Raw genomic sequence first — 9,617 nt, forward strand, 5'->3', positions numbered from 1 at the left:
TGCTGGAAGGCCGAGGCGGGTGGATTGCTTGAGCTCACAAGTTCGAGACTAGCCTAAGCAAAAAGCAACACCCTTTCTCTACTAAAATAAATAAATAAATAAATAAATAGAAAAACCAAGACAAGAGGATTGCTTGAGCCCAAGAGTTGGAGGTTGCTGTAAGCTATGACACCATGGCACTCTACCCAGGGCAACAGCTTGAGACTCTGTCTCAAAAAAAAAAAAAAAAGGAAGAAAGAAAAGGTGAAATCTTTTTAACTATAACAAAGGTCATGATCAATTGATTCAAAATCTTAGAAATTGCAAATTTAGTTGTTTTTAGTTTTTTAGCTTTAGATGAGTCACCAAATATAAAGTTCACTTCTCAATGCTTTGGCCATGCTTTATGCTTAAGCACTTTTAAGTTTACAAAGAAATATTGTCCATTCATGAATTAAAATATCCACTCATGGCTTATGTATTTTCCAATATTTTACATCTCTCAAAGAATATTTTCAACTAGATTTTAAAAGTTAGTTTCTAACACAACAGTTTTCCAACTATGTTGGGTCAAAAAATCAGATTAATTGGAATTTTTAAAAAGGGAATAATGTTTCCTGTATTTCTTTGTTTCACTGCCTGATGCATCTTAAAAGTATTTATGCTCAGTTTTCTGAAACAGATTTCATGGAATGTGTCCTGGATACATTGTTAAAATCATGCAGTGTACATATACAAATGCAATGAATCATTTTAAGTTTATGGAACTGTTGAAAGAAATAAAAGACTGTGAATTTAATGACCTCATGACTTCTTTAACAATGTTCTTTGGTTGAGTCATGGAAGAGGTTTACAAATATTTACTGTATTAATAACTCAATTCAAAATCCAAAATTCAAAATTTTCTTGAAAATGAAGGACTACTTGCCAAATATTCAAAAATCAAAGACAAAAAAAATGGTAGTTTGATTTATGTTTTCATTCTGCTATCACACTGCATATAAATGAGCTAAATTTGAAACTCCAAGAGAAGGAAAAGCTAATCTGTGACCTACCTAGAGAGATAACAAGATTTTAAGTTGCAATGGAAAGTTTCCATAATTTGATCAATAATTATTTTTATAGTTTTCTTAAAAGAGTCATTAGGCAAAAGATTTTAATTGTAATTGACAACATTATGTAAACTGGCTGCAAAAACTACAAGAAAAATGTGAAGAACTTGTTACTGATAAAGAGTTCCTTTTTAATCTATCAATACCATTTTGTGTTCAATGTTAGTAATACCAAATTCACGCAAGAGTAAATGAGTTTACTTAATTTGGACAGACACGGTTTGAAACTGGTAGTTTTTGCTTTAAAGTCAAAGCAATTCTTGTTGAAGAGATGAACCAGTTTTGTCAACATGGATATAAATACACATATTAAAGCAGATTGCTTTTTTATTTTTTATTTATTTATTTATTTTTTTGGAGACAGAATCCTCAAGCTGTCCCCCTGGGTAGAGTGCCGTGGCATCTCAGCTCACAGCAACTTCCCACTCCTGGGCTCAAGCGAGTCTCCTGCCTCAGCCTCCGAAGGAGCTGGGACCACAGGCGCCCGCCACAACGCCTGGCTATTTTTTGATTGCAGCCATCATTTGGTGGGCCCGGGTCAAATTCGAACCCGCCACCTTGGGTGTACGTGGCTGGCGCCTTAGCCACTTGAGCCACAGGTGCCGAGCCCAGATTGCTTTTTTAGTTAACAGAAAATGTTTAAGTATATTTGGAACACCTTAGGTATTTTTATATGCTTTTCTAACTGTACATTTTATAAACTCATGCACATCAACTCAATGATTTTCCATAAAAATTGAGCCTCTGAATTTGGTGAGCCATAAGTGTCGGGTACATTTAATAAAAAGAAAGGAATCTAAAATAACTTAACATTTTTTATATTGATTACATATTGAAACATAATATTTTGAGTCTATTAATTTACATAAAATGTATTATTAAAATTAATTTGCCTTTTTAAACTTTTTTAACGTGGCTACCAGAAAGTGTTAAATTACATATGTGACTTATGGCATATCTCTGTCAGACAACACTGATCTGGGGAAGTCTATGCAAACTGCTTCCTTACAGGCTTCAAAGGACAAGGAAGTGAAGAAGCTAGTCCGGGAGAGCTAACAGGTACCCAGTCACTGTGAGAACTCTTTCCCCTGAGTGGATATTTAAGTATTTGTCAGTACTCGCCATTGTCTTACTGCTCTTTCCTCTTCAAACTATGAAAGAAGAAAGAAGGTCATTTCTGGAAGCTTAAAGCCAGATTTCCTCTGCAAGTCTAGCTGGCCACTTAAAATACGTCAGAGTCTATTCAGGGAACCAGAGAGTAAAATAGAATGCCCTTTCTCTAATAAGTATAAGTAAATAACTACAGGCTTTTGACCCCAGATTTTCCAGAAACCTTGCATTAGAAAAAGGGAGAGACTCAGTTTCTGACACTCTTTGAAACACTGGGACGTTTTGACACTGGAAACTTAACCTAAAAAAAAAAAAAAAGGTTGTTCTTAAAAATAAGAAAAGTGGGGTTAGGTGAAGAAGTGAATTAGGACTACAAGTTAAAGTTTCATGAGAGAAAGATGTTTAATTTTCCCTTATGCATTTTTGCTTGTATTTGATTAATAATACCCAATAATTTATGCTTTTCCGTTAATAATCACATTTGGGGTGAATATCAGCATAAATGACTAGCTTGCTGATCAATCTAGTCAAGAAAGATAATTTCCTTGCTGGTTATGGGAAAGCTTTTGTTTATTTGGGGGAGGAGAGTGTTATGGAGAAATAACCCATTTTACCTAGTGGCAGATACATGGCATCCGGACACAGAAACTGGGAGAAAACAAACACTTTCTGGAGCAAGTTTACAGACAGCCTCGGTGCTCAGTCTGCATCATAAGCGGCTCTATGTCTTCAGTGTCTGGCGCCGTGCCTGGCACCACGTGGGCGGCCAGCATCATTTGTTGGACTGAATTGCAAAATGAGGTCATTTCTACAAAGGGATTTGTTATTTAATCAGAAGACGGAATGCAAACCATAAGAAATGAAATAAATATAATCATTGGTCTTTTTTTTCTACATTTTTGCATTGTGTTTATATTGTTAATTAAAATTTTTTCACTAGTTTTATTTTTTTAGAATAGACAATGGGTACACAGGACCCAGTATAGGTACCCCTCACCACCTGAATTCTCGCTTTTCAACTATTCACTGTAATGGCATGTATCCATTTTTACCCCACATGCATTACCCTAACTGAAAACATGCTATAAAGCATCTATCTGCATGCTGGGCCAGTAAAAACTTACAATTTGAACACAAGTCTGGGCAGGAGAGTGCAGGGTGCTCTGCAGTTGTACCTCACCTGTTTCCCCTGAAAGATGACTCTCTCTTGGTTATATTGGGTATTGTTGTAACTTGTGGGTTGCCACCATCATCTTCTCCATATTATTAAGTGACAATGTCTTCTAAATAAAGCAGAAAAGCCTGTGAGAAAAGGATGTGAGCCAAAGAGTACTAGAAAAGGCCAATCACTGAAAAGGAAGTTGAGAGTGAAAAAGCATTTTGAGAGAGAACGAACCTAATTTGTATTGGGTATTGAATGATGTAGTAACATAGAGCATTTGTCTGTACTTACTAATAAGTTCTTTAAATGTAATTGGTGTTTTAAATCTCTTATACCTTTCAGAAATCTCCACTGTTTTTTAAATAGACCTCTTAGAGTGTTTTAGTGATATTTGGGAAATGGGTTGAAGTTGAAAAACATTTAAAAAATTTTTCCCATTCACAATAGTGCAATATAGGCTCCAGCTATCTGAAATTTCCAAATCCAAAACATTTGCAGAAATAAATTGGATTTGGAGGATGTAGGATGTCTTAGGTCATACACTGAAAGCAGAATTAGATGATTTATGAGCAAATCTGTGTTTTCATATCTAAAAAGCCTTTTAACCACAAAGAACTTAATATTTTTGTTGTTACTTAGAGGTATTTGGCAAGCAAATTACTGTGGATAATTCTCTACAAGTGAACTTCAAAGAGGCCTCTGTTATTGAAGTAAAGTTGGAATCCTAAATCAATAATTGTTTTTTAAAATCTCACACATTTGAAATATTTGAGACCTTTGAAAATTCTATTTCCCAAAAATAGAAAAAAAGAAAAGGAGTATAGAAGCCACAGTTGGTCCTCATACTGTTGTGGTTATTGGTAGCTAATTTGTCCATCTCAAATCACCCTCATCCCTCCCTGTCCCAGTGGTCAATACAAAGTTCTCAGAATTCTCTGGTGAAACACTATTTAATCATAACAGCTTTGAGATAAAAAAAAAAAACTTCAATTTTCCACTTTTTTAAATGTCAAATTAAAATGTCTTCTTCCAGTGATCAAGGTCCCACCGTGTCACCAAGTCTCCAGTGACCATCACAGTCCCTGTGATAGCTTGCCCTTCCTTATATGTTACTTTGTGATTCTTTCCAACCCTGTGGATTGGAGACCCTCATGTGTTCCCTTAGGGATACTGCTCTTTGTTTCATTCCGTTCTCTAGTTCTCTTGGGCACATGTACAGTAAGGATGTATCCAATAGCTTCAAGTACAGAATATGTATATGTAGGGTTAATGTTTGTAAAATGAATAGGTGAATGTGACATTATTTGCTTGAGTAACTATGACCAATTCTGTGACACTAAGATATAAAGAAGAGTTCCATCTTCAATTATTAGGTGGACGAGATATTAGAAATGTCCTGCTATAAAACAAAATAAAATATAATTGACATCTTTTTAAATATAAAGCAGAGCCCATAAGAAAGTACAAGAAATCCCTAAATGAACAAGTAATCAGATTCACAAATCTGTGCTCAATGCCCAGCCACCCAGAGGGATTTTTCCATTTGGTCAGGTAGATGTTTTTGCTTAAAGGACCATTAAAAGCAGGCAAAATAAGCCCTGTCAGTATGGGACCTACAACTAAGAGCTCTGGAGGGCACTGTTGTTGGAGCCATAAGGGCTATTTTTTTCACAGAAAGAGGATCAGAAAAAATGCACTCCACTTCTGGATATATACAAAACATGAATATATATCATTTGTTTTAATTCTTTCCTGAAACCCCACTAAAATTGGAGCAAAAAGAATTTTTGATTCACATTTCACAAATGCAAAGAGTATAGGGGAAAATCAATAATGGTAGAATATTAGAAGCTTAAGAACACATGGAAGATTAGCAACTGACTTAGAAGATCCTTAAAAGGCCAAGTCCTAATTCTGAACTAAGGAAAGATGAAAAATACCAGAATGTTTATTGTAAAATCTTCCAAAAGCTCAGAATTGGCAGAAGGGGCCTCTAAAAAGTGAGAGCAAAGTCAAAGTTAAAAATTAGATGATGAAAAGGTCAGTTAAAGAAAACAGTTACATCTCTGCCCATCTCTACTTGTTCCATCAAGCAATACCATGGGTGAATGCCCTTTCTTAAATGCAACAAGATGACCAGAGATTTAGTCACTGAATGATATAAACCAGATTCCTTATGCTACCAGATATCAGCCTCTTTTTAGGACAGGAGCATCATTTTAAAAATAGGAACAACAATTGATTGCTGAGATTGATCCCCAGCCCACTCTCTCTTTAGTTCCCAGGACACATGCAGTTAGTACCAAACACCCAAGACAAGAGAATAGAAAACCTTCTGGTGCCTCTAACAAGGAAAAAAGGATCCAAAACTACTGTTGCCAAGAGATTTCCCCAAAATACATTTCAGTCACAACCCAAACCCTACAGAGCTTCCAATCAGGTCACTTGAGGCCCCATAAGTGGTAAATATTAGCAGACATTCAAAGGTCATCAGTTACCAAAGAAGCCTTTATCATGAAAGATACAGACTAAAACAAACAAACAAGAAGAAAACAAATAAATGGGGGGTGGAGGAAATGAAGACTATGTAAAAAAATATTTTTAAAAAAACAAATCTCATCAATACCCTCTTGTCACAGAGACAAGAAAAGATACTGTGATCATAAAACAAAAATATAATGCCAAAAAAGACCCAAAAAAAATTTTTAAAAAAAGGAAAATTAAAGAAACAACATTCAGAAAACAAATTAAAAATCACTCTGGAACAAAAACCCTTCTATTTAATAGTAGAAAATAAAAACATAAGAGTTGAAAATCACCCAGAATAAAGTAAAAACACAAGATGGAAAATATTATTGAAAAGATAAGAAAGCCAGAAGACTAATTCAGAAAGTCTGACATCCAGACAACAAAGTAATTCAAAATATTTTTTTCTATTCAGTTACATAAAATTTGGCCTAAACTTCCTTTGTGCAGTTGAATTCCTACATAGAAACTGCAACATAACTTAGCACATAAACAAACTGCAAATTGCCTTATTCTTATAACACATAGCTGAGTTTCAGCCAGTTACAGGCTGCCACTAATCCAGTCATGTTCATACGAGGCAAATGTAGAGCTGTAACCAATCAAGTTGTTTCTGTCTGTCATTTCCTTTTTCCGTATATAAATCCTGCCTGCCTACTTTGCAATGTGAAGCTCTCTGAACCTCTGCTGGATTGGGGTACTGCCCAATTCATGAATTGGCTGTTGCTCAAATAAACTCTGCTAAATTTAAATTTTCTAAAGTTTTTCTCTTAATACCTAAATGGGCAGATATGTGTTTATAGAGACAAAGCCTTGTCAAGCACTCAACTATATTGATGATTATAGTTTATACAAAGGCACATCACGGCTTCTCAGAACACTGAAGAGCAAAAAAAAAGATCTTGTAAGTTTTCAGAGAAAAGAGAACATGCCACATTCAAAGATCAGAAATTGGAATGGCTTTGGCTTTCTTCCCAAAAGCAATACTAATTCCTAAAAGACACTGGAGCAATGCCATCAACATTCTAAAGGGATTCGGTTTATATCCAAGAATTCTTAGCTAAATTAAAGTGTGAGAGTAGATTAAAGATAATTCCAAACATAAGGTATTAAAAAATTTGCCTCTAGTACGTTGCCTTTAAGAAAACTAATGAAGGATATGCTTATCACAAATAAGGGCATAAATTAATGAAGAGGAGGATGAAATACAGGAAATGAGGAATCCAATACAGGAGAGAAGTCAAGAGAATTTCTAGGATGAAGGTGAAGATAAAGCCCAGGATGAAAGTTGAGCATCAGGTGTGGAAAGCAATAGTAGCTTTAGACTGGGGCAGTTTCAAAGGCTGTAGGAGATAATTTCTTTAAAAAGATTTCACTGATAGAATGGTTGGTGCATGTGAATGTCTTGAGGGAAGGGTTCAACAATGCTGAAGAGTTCAAGGTTGAATTGAGGCAAGTAAAGCTTGTAGGAATCTAAGCAAGTGTAAACTCAAGACTATGATTATTACCAGGGGAAAAGAAATAGTTCAGAAAAGGAAAAAAAAAGATATTACTTGGTTCACCTTATAAATAGAGTTTGTATAATTTTACATGGTAAATGCAGAATATAGATCATATAGGTCAATGTTAGGATATAACTGTGCAAATGAACCACTTCTGCCTTTCCTGGAGTTAATCTTGTGGGGAAGGAGAGGTGGATTATATAATGAAGAGGTGCAGTAAAAGACAGCTAAACCTTATCTGACAGCCTAGGGAATTTATTTGTAATGACAAAAATTAAAAATCAGGAAGTAGAAATGTAAACACGATTGTTTTAGAAATATAGAGGCAAATCCCTAACGAATTAGCTAAAAGAGAAGGATGCAGGGGCAGCACCTGTGGCTCAAAGGAGTAGGGCGCTGGCCCCATATACTGGAGGTGGTAGGTTCAAACCCAGCCTGGCCAAAAACTGCAAAAAAAAGAGAGAGAGAGAGAAGAATGCAGTTGATCTGAGGGGGGAATGAAAGAGAAGGTATGCTTTTTTTTCTTTTACTTTTGGTAATAAGCCCTATGAAAAATACGAGTGCTTAAACTATGTAGAGATATATTTTTATAAAATCTCTAGGTATGTAAATATGTATATGTGTGCACATGTGTGCATATATATACATATATGTAAATATACTTCCTATTATCTTTACAAATGTATATGTGTGCACAGTTTAATTGGTTTATTTCTACTTCTATTTCTATTAGCTCATATACAAAGATAAATCAACAGAGAATTTTTCTATTTCTGCTTGACTTTGGGGCTGGGCTAGAATAGAGAACAAAAAATGTTTCCTTACAACTCTTAACTATAGGTCTGCCCTCACAAGGCTGTGGGTTAAGAATTTTTATTTTGGAAGATTTTGTTTACTGATATAGCCTGTGCCACTGGCACAATGGTGGCACATCATAAGCACTCAATAAATATTTACTGGATGAATAGATAAATGAGTGAACGTAGTATTAAATTAACAGACTATCACAGAAGGGGAAATACGTGAATGTTTGAGAGAAACGGAGGTATTAATCTGAGACTTTGTTAAAATTAATATAATGCTCAAAGTTTGTGTGACTTCTAAAATAATTAAAAGAGAATACTGGATTTCCAAATTAATATAAGAGAAAAAATTTGAGGGCAGTGCCTGTGGCTCAAGGAGTAGAGCACAAGCCCCATGTACCAGAGGTGGTGGGTTCAAACTCAGCCCTGGCCAAAAGCTGAAAAAAAAAAAAAAAAAAAAAAGAAAGAAAGAAAAAAAAAGAAAAGAGAAAAAATTTGAATTAAGAAAAATGACCAATCTAAAAGAATGAAATTTTAAAAAAAATTTTAAAACTAGTCCAAATAGAAATCTTGATATATAATGCCAGAAATGTATCTAAACAGGTATTTATAATAAATATAAGTTGACTGAAAACTTACCAATTGAAAGACAAAGTTTATTAAAATGAAAATTTATCTCTGTACTATTTATATCTTAAATATAAGTACACAGAAGCAGAAATGTCAAAAGTAAAAGAATGAAGAAAATATTTCAGGAAAATAATAGAAAGAAAGTTCCTACAGCAATATTGATATTAAGAAAAACGGACTATAGACTTTAATGCAAAAAGCTTACTACACATTAAGGAGATTATTAAATATTGATAATTTTTATATTTAATTGATAAATATAAATAGTCTATTCTATATGTAATAATATAGTTTCAATTATATAAAGCAAAAAAAATTCACCTACTTCATGGAAGATTTTAGTTGACTTCCCTGAAAAATAATAGATCAGTCAAAAATGAGCTATAAATAGATTTAAATTCTATAATTAATAACCTTTTTCCATTAGCTATTTATAGAACTCTGAATGCAACAATTGGCAAATACACATTCTGCTTAAGCATATGTGGAACACTTATGAAAATGAAACATGTATTATTAGGTCATTAATTAGTCTCTGTAAGTAGGAACACTGTCATATCATATCATACCTTTTCTGACCAAAATGGAATTAAAGCCTTTCAAAAAAAAAAACACACAAAACCCCCAAGATATTTAAGGATTTAAAATAAATTCCCATGGATTAAAGGATAAATCAAGGTGGAAATTTGAAAATACATAAGGTTGAATGATAATGAAATAGTATATATAACACAGCAAAGACAATATTAGTGGGAGATTATATAGTCTTAAATGTTTATGGCTCGGCGCCTAT

Source organism: Otolemur garnettii, unplaced genomic scaffold (assembly GCF_000181295.1).
Source record: "Otolemur garnettii isolate 467f Iridium unplaced genomic scaffold, OtoGar3 scaffold00055, whole genome shotgun sequence".
Classification (NCBI taxonomy): domain Eukaryota; kingdom Metazoa; phylum Chordata; class Mammalia; order Primates; family Galagidae; genus Otolemur; species Otolemur garnettii.